At 38.1% G+C, this 19098-nt stretch overlaps 1 pseudogene across 1 annotated transcript; it reads left to right on the top strand.

Annotated features, from left to right (window-relative positions):
* Positions 1 to 11949: 11949 nt before the first annotated feature.
* LOC143586648 (acetylserotonin O-methyltransferase pseudogene) lies at positions 11950 to 18819 on the top strand (annotated as a pseudogene). Its single transcript, XR_013144743.1, has 3 exons — positions 11950 to 11976; positions 17893 to 18237; positions 18487 to 18819. The product of XR_013144743.1 is annotated as an acetylserotonin O-methyltransferase pseudogene (transcript).
* The last annotated feature ends 279 nt before the right edge of the window (positions 18820 to 19098 follow it).

The raw sequence follows: 19098 nt of genomic DNA, 5'->3' as shown, positions 1-19098 counted from the left end.
GTAATCATCGAACGTGGGAGACTCACACAAGACCGTCCACAATAGAGAGAAATCTTCTCTTGCCTCGCTATCATAGATACCCTTCCATTTTTTCTTTATATTCTACCGTATGTGCCACCGGCATAGGTTTCTGGTAGCATTCGGGAATACTTGTTTACAAGATTCATCAGGGCAGAGTTTCTGTCTGTGACTACGACGCACGGCTCAACAGAATCCTTGAGCATACCTTTGAGGTGCTCGAGGGCCCATGTGAAATCCGTCTGGCATTCCCTAATTAGATCCGCGTGGCGATACAGAACGACTTCGACGTCGACGTCACACCAATATATTGCACAAACGGCCACTTGTACATGTTTGTGTTGTACGTCGTGTCAATCAACAACAAATGGGGGAACGCACGCAAAATTCTAAACGACGTTTCATGACAAAAGAATACATCCTCCACGCGGTTTGTGGAAGAGTTCTACCATTTGTAATAAACGAAATGGTTATCATTCAGTAAGTTTTCAAATACCTGCAACCGGTTTTATATGACGTTAATAAATATTTTTAAACATCCGTCGCAACAAGTCAAATTCAAAAACATGAACCTGCATTGGGGTATCGCCAACTCTATTTTCTTTTTTCAATTTCTCTGTAAGATTGTGTACGTCCTTGTCAATAACGCAGGTTCCGGGAACCGTTTGCGTAAGAGTGAAACAATTTTTTGCGTCTTCAAGCCATCCGTGTGTAACCTCGAAACCATATCAACCTCCTCGTCGAACATTCTTCTTTGATACGCGTGACCCTCCTTAAAGACGAACGGCTCGTGGTTGTGCGTCTCGTTTATGACCGGAAGCTTCCAAATATCACCAACACGGTCGTGCCTTCCTTTTAGCTTAAACAGACAACCCTTCTTTATACTGTCGGTACGCCTGATTGTGGCAGTGAGTTTTGGTTCACCGCTGCGATTGCATTGAAGATCCACGAAGGTTGGCCTAGACCGCTAGACAACAACAACACACCCATGCTCCCGACCTCTTTTCTTCGCCCACTGCTCAAGCTCCTCACGGGAAGAAAATAACTAAAACAGTTATAACGTCAGCTTTAAAACACGTTCAAACTACTAATAACAATATATTTAAATTTAACAAAACGTATGGTCTCGTACGTTATCCGTTTTATATGACACCCTCGCCTCGCGAATGTAATTATCCCCATCGTTATCATCATCTTTGTTACCAGAATTATGTCTGCCGTAAGCTTCGTCAGCAGCCTCTTGAGGGGTTTCAAGAATATGGTCCGGTTCTGGTTGTGACCGATACAAGTCCCCTACTGGTAACGGGTACAAACGTTGACTACAGGAATACGGCTCCTCGGTATTAAAATGATACGAAGGTTGGGCAATGGTATTAAACTGGTACGAAGGCTGGGTAACGTAATGCGGGTCTTCTGATAAATTGTATGAGGCTGACCATAGTCATGTTGAGGCTGTGACCAGTACGAACTGCTGCTAGGTGCAGCATCCCAATGCGGATGGTCGTGCACAAAATATTCCTAACAAAATATATTGTTAACAAATCTAATTTCAAAAATGATTGACGACGGGTAAACCAAATAAACATGTGACAATACCTGGTTCAAATTTGGTAACGCCGCCTCCCAGTCATAATCTACAAACCCCGGCGATGCCTGATTCAAATCCGGAATACTTGACTCCTTGTTTTTCCTCGACGGGCTCGGAAAATAACCATCGAACAGCCACGACATTTTGACTTGGTTTTATGGACACTTTGTATATTCATATATGCATGTTTGCATGCTAATATATACTACAAGATTTTCTGGCTGAATAATTGATATGTGCATATATGCCACGTTAAGCGCTCAACGTGGCGTATAAGTGGTAAACGACAGTTTGCTCCAATCAAATCATCGGATGACATCGACGTCGTCGATCAAATCAGTCGCGTCAAATAAAACGCAACGGTAAGGGCAATACGCAGGATTTGGTCCGGTGTGCGATGTGGTTAACAACACCTCTTTAAATAAGATAATACAATTTTCCACCATATGCGACATAATCAGGACCCCATGATTAAAAACTGACACCAACTGTTTTTTTTATTATGAAAAGAAATACCTTTTTATATATGAACATGTCACATGTCTTGTTCATATATGATATTTATTAATAGATTTTTGTATCTAAGCTAGTTAAAGGCTCAATCAAAGTTATTTAAAATACATCAATAATGAATACATCATACTTTATATTATCATGTTTAATATAATTCGAAGCATGATATATTCAAAAAGTAAAGCGAATACATTCGTACTAATTTTTGTGAATTAATATTATTTTGCCATATATTAATGAAGTTCTCCTAATTATCCTTGTTTTCTTGGTAGAGATATATTATCGTCGTATAATCATTCTTTTGAATTATATATTTAGAAATACTAATTTTAAAATGGTAACAAGCATCTTATGGTCAAACCAAAAGAAACACTAAACGAGATCTGAAGCAAATCGGCAACAACCCGGCAGCAATACCCCTTTTCACCAAACAACAATTACACACATTGGATGCAAAAGATGGTGATTTTGTTTTTGTTAAATATTAAATTAGGTTTTGTTGATGGAAACATCAAAAAATCCAAGAAGACCGAGAATGAATACATGTTATAGATGAGTTGCGATTCCATTATCAAAGGATGGCTTGAAACTATAAAACTAGGCCCAGTAAGGTCTGAAGCTAGTCTAATGACGGGTAGCCCAAAGTCTAGTAAAATGGCTCTCAAACATTAACGCTAAAAAGGTTAGAAGGTTATAAGGTTCCTTTTCCCGCCCAATTAAGGAGAACAAGTACGTGAACAGTAAAAACATGAACAATAACACATCACATCACTGTTCACATTATCTCTCAGCCGTAAAAAAGGGGATATGCTCAGAAAGTATATTATTAATCACAAGTCAATAACCTCCCGCACATAAAAGGGTCAGCCCTCTACTACAAAAAAGGGATTCACTAGTTTACCCATCGAACAAAAGCCTACATTTCTTTCTCTATAAAAGAAATGTAACCTAGACATTAGAGGACACACCAGATCTGGGAGTTAACACATACTCTCTGATCTTCTCTTCTTCCTTGAGAAGTTTAAACTTTACATGCTTCTTTCTTACTCCAAAAACTACGTAGCTTCACTAAGAACTCGCATCCTAAAACCGGTTCCAACATCTCGGTCTTGGATCCTTAGTTAATCATATCAAATAACAACTAAACTAGTAAACCTCTCTCTACGTTTTGCAAACGTAGAGGGACCCGATGAACTGCGTTAGGTTAACCGGAACCCTTGAAGCCTGTTAGCCTAACCAGTCTATTCACTATCATTGGTCTTAAAATTGTTGTAGCAACAAGTTGGCGCCCAACGTGGGGCTACGCCCCTTACTTTATCTTAAAGACTAGTAGTTTAGCTCTATTTTCATCAAAATCATCATGTCGGAAGGTGAATCTCCCGAAGAAGTCGACCAAGTGTCAAGAACACCGACACCGATTGCTAGCTAGCAAGCTCCGGCTGCAACCACGCCTCCTTCCACTCCGGGAGGTACTCCAACGGGACCTTTGTTCCTCGAGTTTTCACCTTTCCGAACTCCAACCCCTTCACGATCCGGAGTTCCTTCTCCTCACGTAGGAACCTCAAACATCCTAGAGCGTGTCGACTTGACACCGGAAGGGGTATCACAACATTTCTTACAACTAAGACATCTTCTTAACCAACACATTAGCCAAGAAAGAGAAAAAGGGATAAGAATAAGGCAGGATCATGACAATCCGGAACCCTCACGGTCACTCGGACACCCACCTTCCCCTCTAACCAGCTCACGACCGACTGCTTCTCATTTAGAAGCTGGTCCAAGTGTGACCTGCCAACTTTTTAACCCAACTCCTTATACTTATGGGAGGCCAAGCCCAACGGTTTTCCCCTTGTTCACTTCACAACCCCTTGGGCATGAAACCACTCTCGAACAAATATGGTAGTCACCAGCTTCGAGTGTTCCTCCTCCTACAGCCACCACACGGGAGAAGGCCATGACGGTCTTGCCCTTGGCTCGAAGTGCAGCAATGAGCACCCCCATGGGAACAAACCAGATAGCAGCAACTACTGAAAGCCTTCAAGGCTTTATGCTCATGCCTCAGATGATGGCTCAGATGATGACACACTTCCCTTGGACCCAGCTCATCAACCAAGCGCTAAGTACTCACCAATGAGCAACAAGTCATAATCTCGCTATAGGGGTAGAAGAAGACCTTGCAAAGCCCTACAAGCCCGGTAACCTATCTTGTTTCTCTCAACAAATCGCCGATTATGACTCTCAAATGAAAATGAAGATGCCATCCCATATAAAAACATATGATGGGACTGAGGATCCAGAAGACAACCTCCAGGTCTTTACCGGTGCTGCAGAATCGAAAAGTGGTCCCACGCTGAATGTTTTTAATGTTCATGCAAACACTTGTCGGATCAGCCAGGATATGGTTCAACGACCTTCCTACCAAAAACGTTCGAAGCTTCGATGATCTGAGCAAAGGATTCTTGGCCAACTTTTCACAACAAAGGAGGTACGACGAAAAAAGAATGAACGGTTGACATGTGTGGGGGCCGACGAAAAAATGAGGGTGGTAGGCTTCATGAATGCCATCACCTCCAAATACCTTACGAGGGACTTTAACAAGTGCCTGCCTAAAACCCTTGAAGAAGCTCTCGAACAAGCTGAGGCACATATCCGAGGTGAAGAGACCGTTGATTCCAAAGAACAAAGAAAAAGAGCTCCCAGTTGGCGAGGCAACATCCCCAACCGGAAGAGAGGAACTTCAGTCCCTATGATAGACATCCAAGAAGCTCAGATCAATGAAGGCCTGAAGGTCGGAACCTTCCAAGTAGGGAAATGACTGTGAACTTCACAGCTCTAACCAAAACCTCTCAGGAAATCCTTGCCACCAAAGAAGTGAAACACAGCTTCCGACCTCCTCGATCCTTGCCCAAAAGCAAGAAAAACAAAAGCTCCACCCAGTTCTGTGAGTTTCAAAGAGAAAAAGGTCACCACACAAAAGATTGCTTTCAACTCAAGAGAAGAATTGAGGAATCTGTTAAGTCCGAAGAATTGGCCCATTTGGTAAAGGGGGTTAAGGACAAGATGGCCGAAAGAAAAAGAAAGGAAATGAATATGGTGAATATAGACCAAGGTGTTCCCCACAAACGACAACGCTTGGAGGCCTGGGAGCTTCAATGTGTCTACTTCCCACCACCTCAAGGTGACTTACTCTCAAACCCTTTGATGGTAGAAGCGAACGTGGGAACACTCAAAACTAGCAAAGCCTACATTGACACAGGGCGGAAACAAAGATCATGTATGAAAGGTTCTTCAACCGACTAAGTAAGGAAGAACGTTCAAGGCTTCAACCCTCCGGGACATATATAAAAGGTATCGCCGATATACCCTTGAAGCCTCTGGGCCAACTAACCCTTGATGTCTATTTTAGTGATGTAAAGATGAAGAAAACCAAACCACTCACTTTTTGGTTATCAACATACCTTCCAACTATGATGTAATCATAGGAAAGCCAGGACAATGTCCGTTCAACATGGCTGTCTCGGTTGGTCAAGGTGCCGTAAAATTTCCCACAGAGTGGCGAATTGCAACCCTTCAACCCAACCAAGAGGTTTACACGGTTGAAGGGGAAAGCTCAAAAAATGAAGAAGACGAACAAGGCTTGATCATAAACCCAAAATATCCTGAACAAAAGATACGGGTAAACACGAGCCTTTCCAAAGAAACTCTCACACCCTGAGAAGCTGTTGATGCACTATAGCGATTTCTTTGCTTGGTGCCCAGAAGACATGACGGGCATCCCTCGAAGTATTGCCGAGCATGAGCTAAATATACCCCCGATAACAAGCCTGTTGTCCAAAACAAGCGAAGCCTAGCTCCTGAACGAGGCTTGGCAGCATGCCAAGAAGTTGAAAAGCTTGTCCTAGCTGGAATCCTATGTGAGGTCAAATATCAGTCTTGGGTTGCTAATCCAGTCATGGTTCGAAAGCCCAACAATTCTTGGAGGATGTGCATTGACTTCAAAGACTTGAACAAAGCATGCCCGAAGGATTGCTATCCCCTACCCGAGATAGACCTCAAGGTTGACTCTTTAACCGGCCATCCCTTTAAGTGTTTTCTCGACGCTTACAAGGGTTAACATCAAATTCTCATGAAAGTAGAAGATGAAGAAAAAACCGCATTCCACATGGACAAGGGTATCTTTTGTTATCAAAAGATTCCTTTCGGTCTAAGAAATGCAGAGCGACCTATCAACGTTTGATTGACAAAGCATTTTCCTACCGAATTGGCAAAAACATGGAAGCTTATGTTGATGATATGGTAATCAAAAGCAAGACTGAGCATCAAATGCTCGATGACGTACAAGAAACCTTCCAAAACCTGAGGAAGATCAACATAAAACTCAACCCCGGAAAATGTTCATTCGGGTTCGAAGAAGGCAAGTTTTGGGGACACGTTGTAGGGAAACAAAACATAAAAGCCAACCCCAACAAAGTCAAGGTTGTTCTTGAAACTAAATCTCCAAATAGCAAAGGAGAAGTGGAGAGTCTGAATGGAAGGCTTGCAGCCTTGAAGCGTTTTACCTCCAAGCTCACTGAGAAATCCCTAACCTTCTTCAAAACACTAAAAGGTTGCACCAATAAAAAATATTTCATGTGGACGGAAGAAGCGGAGGAAGCCTTCAATCAAATGAAGCAACACTAGGCTTCACTTCCAGCTATTGCAGCCCCCGAAATAGGAGAACTGATCACTGTCTATCTCTCAATAGCTGAAGAAGCATTAAGCACAGTCCTGACCATCGAACAAAACAAAGTTCAGGTACCCATTTATTTCTTTAGTAAAACGTTAAAACTGGCAGAGATCAAATATCCTCCTTTGGAAAAACTTGCCCTGGCCTTGATTCAAACTGCCAGAAGGCTTCGAAGGTACTTTCAAGCACACCCTATACAAGTGGTCACTGACCAACCCATTAAGAGTGTGCTTGAAAAACCAGAAAATTCAGGCCGATTGGCCAAATGGGCTGTGGAGCTAGGTGAACATAATATCACCTATGTCCCAAGTAAATCTGTCAAAGCCCAAGTCTTGGCGGATTTCATTGTAGAATCCCGAAACCAGTCATTCATGAAATACATACAACTGCCACTGAACCTTCTGACCCTGAAGCCTGGAAGCTTTTTTCCGATGGAGCTTCCGGCATTGAAAAGGTCAGGAGCTGGGCTCATTTTAATCAAACCCGAAGGGTTAGAATTCACATATGCTCTCCAACTTGAATTTCAGACCACCAACAACGTAGCTGAATATGAAGCATTGATCACTGGTCTGAAAATTGCAAAAGAGATGAAGATCCTAAAGCTACAAGTCTTCACAGACTCGTTGCTTGTTTCAAGTCAAGTCAATGATAGCTATGTAGCAAAAGAGCCCAACATGAAGAAGTATCGTGATAAGGCAAAGGAATTGATAAAAACGTTTCAAGAATGCACCATTAAACAAATCCCAAGATCACAAAACAAAAGAGCCGATGCTCTGAGCAAACTGGCATCCCTCACATTTGCACACCTCACTAAGAAAGCATTGGTAGAAGTGTTGAAAACGCCTTCAATTCAAGAATTGGAGGTTCAAGACGTAATCACTGAGGAAGGTCCCAATTGGATGACTCCCATAAAAAAATTCCTCAAAAATGGTGAGTTACCTCTGGAGCAGAAAGAGGCTGAAAGGGTTCGAATCAAGTCCCGATAGTATGTGTTGTAAGGAGAATCCCTTTAGAAAAAAGCTTACCTTGCACCACTACTAAGATGTGTGGGCAATGAACAAAGTCAATATCTGATCAAAGAGGTTCACGAAGGGATATGTGGAGCTCATTTTGGGCCAAAAACGGTGGTTGCAAAATTGATGAACCTCGGATACTTCTAGCCCACAATGCACCGAGATGCAACAGAACAACTTAAGAAATGTGAAGCTTGTCAAATTCATGCACCGGTTCCCAGAAGCCCTAAACACGATCTAGTTCCCATCTCCTCGGCTTGGCCATTCCACAAGTGGGGAATGGATATCGTTGGTCCATTCCCACCAACCAAGGGTGGGGTAAAATTTTTGTTAGTAGCCGTTGACTACTTCACCAAGTATCCTGAAGTCAAACCACTTGCAAAAATAACGGGAAAACAAGTCATCGACTTTGTATGCGAAAACATCATTTGTCGCTATGGGCTGCCAGGAGTGTTGGTCACGGACAATGGGAAGAAATTTGCTGAGAATCCTTTTATCATATGGTGCAAGGAATTCAGAAGCAACCAAGTGTTCAGCTCAGTTGCATACCCACAATCCAACGGCCAAGTTGAAAGAACAAATAGAACTATTGTGGAAGGAATCAAAACAAGGCTGGGAAGACATGGCAACAATTGGCTTGAAGAACTTCCAAATTTCCTATGGGCAATAAGAACGACCAAAAAAACAAGTCACAAACGAACACCTTACTGCTTAGTGTTCGGATAGGAAGCCGTAATATCAGTAGAAGTAGGAGTTGTGACTTAAAGAACACTCAACATGGATCTCGAATCAAATAACAATGAGACCATGTTGAATTTGCAACTCCTTGAAGAAATCTGTGATCAAGCCGCAGTACAAGAAGCTAAGTACAAACAAAAAATGGAAGCTTATTACAATGCAAGAGTGAAACATGAACGTTTCAGGCCAGGAGATCTTGTACTCCAAAACAACGAGGCAACAAGAAAGAAAACCATGGAAAACTCGGCCCAAAGTGGGAAGGACCATACACAATCCTTGAAGCTCACAAAGGTGGATCCTACAAACTGGCCGACACTGAGGACAAAAAGCTTCCCAGACACTGGAATGGCAAAACCCTTAAAAGGTTCCATGCCTAGTTAAATACTTAAAATGTATTTCAAGAGATGTATAACTCTCCTTTTTGTAAAAAAAAACCTCTTGAATGAATTATGAAGTTTTTATCATAAATTGTCTTCACTATCTTATAATCAGGTTGAGAACCTTGCAAGAAACTCCATGGCAAGGGCCATGTAAGGGGATGAGCTCTAAAGCCACATTGCTCAATAGGTTCAAGTGTTAAATGAACCTATATAAGGGGCGAGTTCCTATATTAATCCAACTCCATGAGACTTAGAAAAGTTTTTCAAACAAAACTTGTCTCATAGACAGGTCTGAACAGCCTACATCAATTCGTTCCTTAAACTTTGAAAAAAGTTTACGAAACAAATATACACTAAGTAATGATATAAAGGATAGACAACATGTGATTTTTACCAAATGAAGCCTTGAAGCTAAAGTGACTGCAACACTAAAACTTCATAAGGAAAATTAGCTAAAAAACACATCAAACAAAACAAAACAAGCAACAAAAATACAAAATATCAAATATTACGATTCATAAAAGGCCCTTTAAAGGCCATAACAAGCATCATACGTAATAGTCATCCAAGCTAAACACGAAAGTCATAAAGATTCACATAAAAGTGTTCAAACGGCCAAAAAGGCCAACAACCATGAAGTAGAAACCTTAAGGGTTTCATGCTAATCCTAAATTGTTCAAAGTACATCACATTTTTTAAAAGTGCTAAGATAGCTACAAATTAATTGTTCAAACATTAGAAACAGCTTTGAAGTACTAGCACCACAACTCTTACCTTTCTTGGATTTCCTCGCCTTCAAGTCACCACCAACAACTGAACCTTCGAGACTGGCCGCATGAGACCCATCGGTATCTCCAGACAAGGTCTCTTCACTATCACCAGAGCGAGAACGTTTCTTGGATAAAGACACAAGCACCTTAGAACAAATCTTCTCATCAAGCCCAGCTGGTTTTAAATCCTACAAAATGGAAATGGGTTTACCAAAACAAGATGAAACTTCACCCACGTAGGGGTAGGTAAGCCTCTCCATTTCATGAACAGAATCCGAAAAAAGCTTGGAAGCTTCAGAGTTGAACATAGGTGATTGATCCAAGGTTTAACTGGACTCATGAAGTTTGAAACCAACAACTAAACCCAAGTGTTTTCCATAGTTCAGCAACTTCGTGTAAACACCACCCAACACGGAGTTAAATTCGGATGAGTGAAGTAGGTAAGTCACAACTTGATGAAACCCATGCTCGATCAGCCATTGATTATCATTGGTAGCATGGGTGACTGAAGCCTTCAAACCATCCTTCTCCATAGCAAAGGCTTTATTCTGAACCTCCAAAGCTTCTCTGCCGGCTTCCAGCTGAACTCTATCAGCTTCCATCTTCTTCTTCAACCATGCAATATCAACCTCATGATTACGGGAAAGTTCATCAATCTTCTTCACCCAATCCTCCTCCTTCTTAAAAAAACCATCAACAACCTTCTTCATCGCTGCCATAGAAGCCTTCATCCTAACCTTTTTCTTGGAAAATTCCTCATACTCTTACATCCCTTTCCGAAAGCGAGTGACGCCCTCAGCTGAAAGGGCAGAAAGGTTGCAAGAGCTAAGAATCAACCTTGAAAGCATGGTATCACCCTCCATCTCAGATTGGTATTACGAACTCCAGGGGAGCAAAGTTAGCCAAAACTTCAGAACAAACCTCCGGATCCTTAAAGCTATCATCAACCTTAACATTCCAGTTAGGAACATAAACCTCGCCTCCACCCAACCCTTGAACAGTGGATGATGTAAACTTTTTACCAACTGATTTCTTCTTCTTAGCCACAACGAATCCTTGCACTTTCTCCGCCTCAACACTCGGACACTGATCCACAGCAATCTGAACATCATCACTAACATCCACAGGCTCATGTGAAGATGAGGGACCATAGGACTTCAACAAACGCCGATTGGAACGGCGGGTGGAAACCTTGGGAGCAGCGGAATTGGTGAAACCTTTTACATTTGGAACACTCACATAACCGAAACCTTCAAACCTATGCTCCACCCCTTGAACAACAGCATTCTCATCAACGGTAGCCGCAACATCTTCAAAACAACATCAGAAGTATCATCACTCTTCACAAAATCCACGGCAGACATGGCTACAAAAACAAAGGAAATTTGTCAATAAGCATATGATGGAAACAAAACAATGCAAGATAAGAAAATGCATACCCTTATCATTTCTTATAAGCACGGGATCACGATTAGGATTATCCCACAACTTGCTAAGTCCTAACGAAACAAGAAGATGTTCGAGAAAGGGACGAATCCGTGACGGACACTTTCTAATAGACTTCAAAAACATATCGCCCAACTTCGAATCAGAGGGCTCCAACTCATTCAAAACGGCCTCGGGCTGTCTCCAAACAAGTTTAAAAGGAACAATAGAATCGGAAACGAAGAAAAAATGATCATTCCAGGTACCAAGGGTCGTAACTGTGGAAGAGATTAGACAAGTATCAACCTGAGTATGCTCAAAGGTATACCTATCCCCGTTCTTCGCTAGACGGAAGAAACAGCGAAAACACAAAAGTGAAGGATCAAACCCTAAAGCCCTACATAAAACTTCAAAATGCAAAACCCTAGAAAGCCCCAATGGGTGAATCTGACCAAAGGATATACGATAATATTCTAACACATTCAAAATAAATATCGAAAAAGGGTTACAAAGATTAGAGAACTCGAAATGGCGACAATAAAGAGCAATCGACCCAGCCGGACAATGATCGATCGAAGCGTCAGCCGGCGGAGCCACTGGTTTAAACTCTAAACCTATACCCCAATCGAGGCAAAACGACTCAACTTCCTCTTGGGTTAAACGAGAATAGCTCACCATTAAATCCTCACGAGCACCCAAAATTTCGAAAGAAAAGGAGAAGATTTGAACTAACCTGGTGAAAGATCGAAGAAAACTTGATAAATATGTTTGGACAATAATGAGGAAGTTTAAAAGAAAAACAAAAGTAAATGAAAAGTTGGTGATGTTAATAAGCAGTTATTGGGAACTGCTATTTGCAGAAACTACCCAATCAATCACATCAACTGTCTTGTCAGAAATTCAAAAAAAAACAAGCAAACCATTCAAAGCCTTGAAGCCTTTAAGCAATAAAAAAATGTGTGTAAAAGTCAGAAGCCTTTGAGCCTACTTCCCAAAAACCTCTGACTTGGGGGGCTGATGACGGGGGTAGCCCAAAGTCTTGTAAAATGGCTCTCACACATTAACGCTAAAAAGGTTAGAAGGTTATAAGGTTTCTTTTCCCGCCCAATTAATGAGTACAAGTACGTGAACAGTAAAAGCATGAACAGTAACACATCACATCACTGTTCACATTATCTCTCAGCCGTAAAAAAAGGGATATGCTTAGAAAGTATATTATTAACCACAAGTCAACAACCCCCCACACATAAAAGGGTCAGCCCTCTACCACAAACAAGGGATTCACTAGTTTACCCATCGGACAAAAGCCTTACATTTCTTTCTCTATAAAAGGAATGTAACCCAGACATTAGAGGACACACCAGATCTAGGAGTTAACACATACTCTTTGATCTTCTCTTCTTCCTTGAGAAGCTTGCACTTTGCATGCTTCTTTCTTACTCCAAAAACTACATAGCTTCACTAAGAACTCGCATCCTAAAACCGGTTCCAACATCTCGGTCTTGGATCCTTAGTGAATTATAAGAAATAACAACTAAACTAGTGAACCTCTCTCTACATTTTGCAAACGTAGAGGGACCCGACGACCTGCGTTAGGTTAACTGGAACCCTTGAAGCCTCTTAGCCTAACCAGTCTATTCACTATCATTGGTCTTATAATTGTTGTAGCAACATAGTCCTACGATGATGTAGGTGTTAATACGAACCTACTACTATATAGGTCCAAGATAATCAAGAAATTTGAAGGACTGAGATTATCCATATAACTGATAAGGTGAATACAATCTATCTTTCACAAGTTGTTTACTCTTTTAAGTAAATGGATATGTTTTTCCAGTTTTAAAGAGCTAGAAGTGTTTACATATGATTAATATGAAATCGTTAAAACGTTTTGACATGAGGTAATAACTGACACTCAGGCGTGTGCCCACTACTAAAAAACCGAAAATTTGCAACTGTCATTTCGGTCGCAAATCAGTTGCGAATGCTCTTTCACGACCGGTTTCGGTAGTTCGAGAATTTATTTTGTGACCAAAAATGGTGTTGTGACCGATTTTGGAACAAAAGTTTTAGTTGCAAATTTAAAGACGGAATTTTCAACGGAATTAAAGTTGTGACCGAATCTTTAGCAAAGTGACCGCATTTTATCGCAACCAGTTTTGCGACCAAAAATTTTACAACCGGCTTTGCGACTACCTATTTACAACCAATTTTGTAACTGAACCTTTTGCAACTGAGATTGTGACCGCAATTTTTCTCGACAGGTTTTGAAACCGGAAATTTTTACAACGTTAACCGATTTTGTGACTTAATATTTACTACTGGTTTTGCAATAGAATGTTTTTGCGACTAATTTCGCAACTAAACTATTCTGACTGTCTTGTGACCACATGTATTTAAAAAACAAAATTCATAGTTTAGCATTACTAATCATTATCCAAGAATATTATATAGGAATAAACAAAATAATTAAAGATAAAGTTCAAAGTATTCATTTATCCCACATACATATACAAAATTTTGTGACAACTAACCATTTATGTAACACAAAAGTTAATATGCTTATAAATTTGGGTCATTATACCATAGACAAAATTTTAGAATATATGTTGACATACAAACATTGTCTATTTTTCATCAAAAGAGTTACTTTTCTAGCTTATTCTCTTGCCTTCCATTCAATTTGTCCTCTGCCACAATTCTTCTATTCTAAATTTATATAGTTGTTATACGTGTTAATCCATTTCAATACACTTCTAGTTTAAACATGGAGAAGGATCTTTACTGAAAGCCAAGTCTTATCATTCATAACTCTTATAGGATGAAAATATGTGTGACTATGTAGTGCCTCTCTAAGCCAACTGTCTCGTATATCATTAGCAAATCAAATCCACTTATACTAGCTACCATATTTGCAACTGAAACAATTCTCGGTCATTAATTTTGCAAAGGAATTTGTTTTGGTCGCTATTTTGAAACCGAACAAGTTCGGACGGAAAATTTTCGATCAAATGACTTTCTATTTTTATGATTTGATTCTTTTTTTTTAAATTAGAAACCATGTTTGCAACCAAAACAACCTTGGTTGGAACTTTTTTGTCGATTTTGATTTTTGTTGCTAAAATTTAGACCGATAATGTATGGCCGCAAATCAGTCACTAGTTTTGCGACCATTATGGTTGGTCCCAAATTTCGGTCGCTTTTGTCTATTTGTGTAGTAGTGGTCTAGATCCTTACATATATGGAAACAGTCAGCTACCACAACATAGGTTGTGTATGTTTAGTTGACAAACTTGGGTTTGACGACCTATTGAGTCATTACACGTACAGGTACAGGTACGGTTACAAAGACGATATGATGTGGGCCGGTTTGCGTGTCTGGAACAACACGTTTTGGAACAATCATGCTGCACATTACACCAAACATGATAACTTATATTTGTTGCGTGAAAAAATCTAATAATAATATCGAACAAGACATCTTACCCTCCTCAGACCCTACCATAGCTTTGCTATTGGCGGGATATACTGAGTACGATGATGATGATGATGACATGTGACCAGTGGATATGCTTAAGTATATAATTTTTGGATGAGCAAAAAATCTAATAATAACATCAACCCTTCGAACAAGACATGTGACCAGTGGATATGCTTAAGTATATAATTTTTGGATGAGCAAAAAATCTAATAATAACATCACGCCTTCCGTTAAGTCAAATAGGCATGAGCTTTTTTTCCTAAGTACCCGTACCTGTACCTGTTTAGTTATCATAGTTGTAACCGTACATGTACCTGTACGTGTCTTTGGGTATGGGTATGAGTACGCAAATTTACTGATTATAGGTACAAGGGTATTTTGGGTACAGGTACAGGTACGGGTATTACGGGTACTGGTACCTGTTCAGAATATCTAGGGGTTTTTATTATGTTTCCAACACTAATGACTTAACTTTCAAGCAGAATTTTCAAAACATAATATATATTAGTTGAATAAGTTCATTCTCAATTTATATGTGTATATTTATATATTGTGTATTCGTATATTTTATTTCATGTATGTGTAATCGTGTATATAATTAAATAAAATGTATTAACTTTCTCTATTGTTTTTATATAGAAATTGAAGAAGCAATAAACTAAAAAAAGTAAAAGGAAATGAATTTTATATTATGGCTGATTTGTTTCATTTTAGTTTTGGTATTATGTTTTGGTTGCGGTATTATGGTTTTGGTATTATAGATAACTAATTGTCGATATCGTACCGTTACCGATACCTAGTTTAGTAGAGATTTAAAAAAAAAGAACAAAGAGGTACCAAAGTTAGTACCGTACCCAAAGTACCTATACCCGTACCCATTTCCATACCATATAATTCGTGTACGGGTACCAAGATTTACTGATTTTAGGTACGAGTACTTTTCGGTACAGGTATGGGTATAGATACGTGTACAGTCTCAATCTCATCCCTAGTCTCAAATGTAAATTTATATGAATTTGATGCTTTCTTGGTAACGTGCATCATCATCAACGTAGCAGCAAAAGGAAATCTAGCTCAAAGATATATTGGTGTACATATGAAGGTCTTGTCTATTCCCAAAGAGTTAAGGGTTGAAGTCCGGAAAAGGAGATTAGAATTAAGTGTATATTAAATCCGTATGTGAATTGCTATTCTAAACAGATTCAAAGCATAAAATATTTTAAACACATGTTATTGACATAAATCAGAATTCCAAATTTCAAAGCCCTCTCCCACCCCACAAAAACCGTACTTTAGTAACCACTATTTTATAATGTTCTGCGTAAAATATAATAAATCATATGATCCTATATTTGTAAAATCAAACTAAAACCAATGGTTATTAGTTTGAAACCGTTAATAAAGTAAGATATAGGCATGCTTATAATTCTTGATATAACCATATATAGTTGTCTGTGTGACAAAAAAAAGTTCTGCAAGTACATACCAACTCTAGATAAATGATAATATATATTCATGATACTAATAAAAAAAATATTCATACACATAAAATAATAACTTTTAATCAAATAATATGATGTTATTTGACAAATTTTTAATTGACTTTATATTTTACAATTAAAAATTGTATAATCAAACAACATAAAAAACCGAAAATTTAAATATAACAAAATGATTTGTTTATTTCATATGAATGTGATTGCCTGGAAAAATGAAAAATACATACTAACGTTAAAACCATGTTCAAATAATAGTGATTATTCTGAGTTAGATGAATATTAGAAGCTTTAAAGTTGCATAAAGTGAATTTAGTGATTCTTATTTATAATCGCTGAAAATATAGTTGTCACTTTTACCCGTAACATGAAACCCAACTCAAGAAAACCCGTACCTGGACCCAAACTAACCCGACACGAGAAACTCGAACTCAGAAAAATACTAACATGAACCTGAACCGAAGTAATTCGGGTTGGTTTTTGGGTCCGAATTTTAGGTTTCGGGACAACCTGAAAACTTTTAGTTTTAAAAATCATATGTATTTTTAGGTATTAAAGGCTAAGCCTTAGCCGCTGACGTTATCAGGATTTAATCTAAGTCGATTGTTCTCATTCCACATATTATAAATCGAATATTTATTGTTTATTATTTTGAATATAAACCATAATAAACACTTTAATTAACACTTCAAAATTCACTAATTGTCTCTTGTCAATCCATATGGAGAATACTTATTATATGTAGTAATGGATTTAGTTGGAATAAACCTATAATTTTATTGTCATATATTGAAATTACTTAAAAGATAATGACAATATATGAAAATTGGTTGAAAAAGATAAAAAGACCTATAATATTGACAAGTAATAAAAATAATAAATTTTTATTAATAGATTTTATCCGGGGCATTAAAAAACAATGGTATAGATATAAAAGGGTGGGTGGGGGGACCTTAAAGTTATGGAATTGAGTTATCTACTACATTATTTCACGTGAATCAATTGCTATGTACTGCAATTATTGTTTAATATTGGAATATATTTTTTCATATATTTGAAATTAATTTATGTACTATTTTATATCACTAAAATCATATGCTATCTAGTGCACTATTGTTGTGTGCTATTGGATAAACTTATTTACTTGATCCAATGTTATACATGAACGAAAAATATATAAAACTGATATATACATTATATATATGTGTGTTATATACTTTTTAATAAATTGTAAACGTAAAATAATTTATTATTATTATTATTATTATCACATCGTTGGTTTAATTAATAGAATTCAACATACATTTTATTGGAATTTCTTGAAGCAATTTATTTTTATCAATTTGTGTTTGTATTTTTATCAATTCTTGAATTCAACATACATGTTGAACGAAAAAATGTATGTTGAATTCTTTTAATTAAACCAACGATGTGATAATAATAATAATAAATTATTTTACGTTTACAATTCATTAAAAAGTATATAACACACATACATATAATGTATATATCAGTTTTATATATTTTTCGTTCATGTATAATATTGGATCAAGTAAATAAGTTTATCCAATAGCACACAACAATAGTGCACTAGGTAGCATATGATTTTAGTGATATAAAATAGTACATAAATTAATTTCAAATATATGAAAAAATATATTCCAATATTAAACAATAATTGCAGTACATAGCAATTGATTCACGTGAAATAATGTAGTAGATAACTCAATACCATATCTTTAAGGTCCCCTTTGAAGCAGCACATGGGACTGGTCTATTGGAATTTCTTGAAGCAAATCCAATTTATAGCAAGCTCTACAACGATGGAACAGCGTGTGACGCTAGGTTCGGGGCCAAGGCAGTGATAGAGGGTTGTCCAGAGGTTTTTCAAGGTGTAAGGACATTGGTGGATGTCGGCGGTGGTGATGGAACAGCCTTACGGTTGATTGTGGAAGCTTGTCCCTGGATTAAAGGAATCAATTTTGATCTCCCGCATGTGGTGTCTCTAGCTCCTACATCTGTAGGTGTGGAACATGTTGGAGGTGATATGTTTGATCATATTCCAAAAGCTGATGCTCTTTATTTGATGGTTAGTCCCATTATATCAAGTCTTGGGGTCTATTTAACCTTAATTTTAACTAACACAAATTTAACAAAAATTCTTAAAAGTATATATTTTGAACTCTAAACCTAATTTTATTATAATCACAATTGAAACAAAACAAACTCACACACATCCTAATTAAATTGTTCGATATCTACTTTATTTTTAGTAGGATCAAGTAGCAAATCGGGTACGTAATCATAACTTATATAGTCTTCTTTTTAATGACTGTAGAAAATATTTCATTTTTGGGCAGACAATGATTGCATAGCCATACTAAGAAAATGTCGGGAGGCTATTCCTTCGGATACCGGGAAGTTGATTGTTGTAGATGCAGTTGTAGGACGGGAAGAAGATCATGGGTTTAAAGGTGTGGGATTGATGCTTGATATGGTCATGATGGCTCATACGAGTAAAGGCAAAGAACGGACCTCCAAAGAATGGTCCTACTTGTTTCAAAAGACTAGATTCACTCGTTATGATATAAAATATATTCGAGCCTATCAATCTGTAATTGAAGTTTATCCTTGAATCCTAGGTCCTCATGTCTATTCTAATAATATTGTACTCGAAAAAAACAAGTTTTATTCTCAAGATATTTTTGTGTAATAAATAAAATAAGGAAGAGTAGGAAATTACCAAATTACCCTTGATTTAACGAACAAAATTAGACGGAGTTAGAAAAAGTACTAAAATTGCATGTTTTTTGAAACTGAGGTAGCCATTTGCACAAAATAAAGAATAGGTACTAAAGTTGCGTAGTTGGCGAAACCACAGGTACTAAAATGGCACTTAACTCTTGTTTTTATGCTAATAGGATTTCACAAATTATTTTAAGTGACCTTT

The sequence above is a fragment of the Bidens hawaiensis genome, unplaced genomic scaffold (assembly GCF_021521415.1).
Source record: "Bidens hawaiensis isolate Kalapana, Puna unplaced genomic scaffold, B.hawaiensis_p1.1 tig00034751_1, whole genome shotgun sequence".
Classification (NCBI taxonomy): Eukaryota; Viridiplantae; Streptophyta; class Magnoliopsida; order Asterales; family Asteraceae; genus Bidens; species Bidens hawaiensis.
The sequence above is the reverse complement of the archived record's forward strand: the minus strand, read 5'-3'. Positions and strand labels throughout refer to the sequence as shown.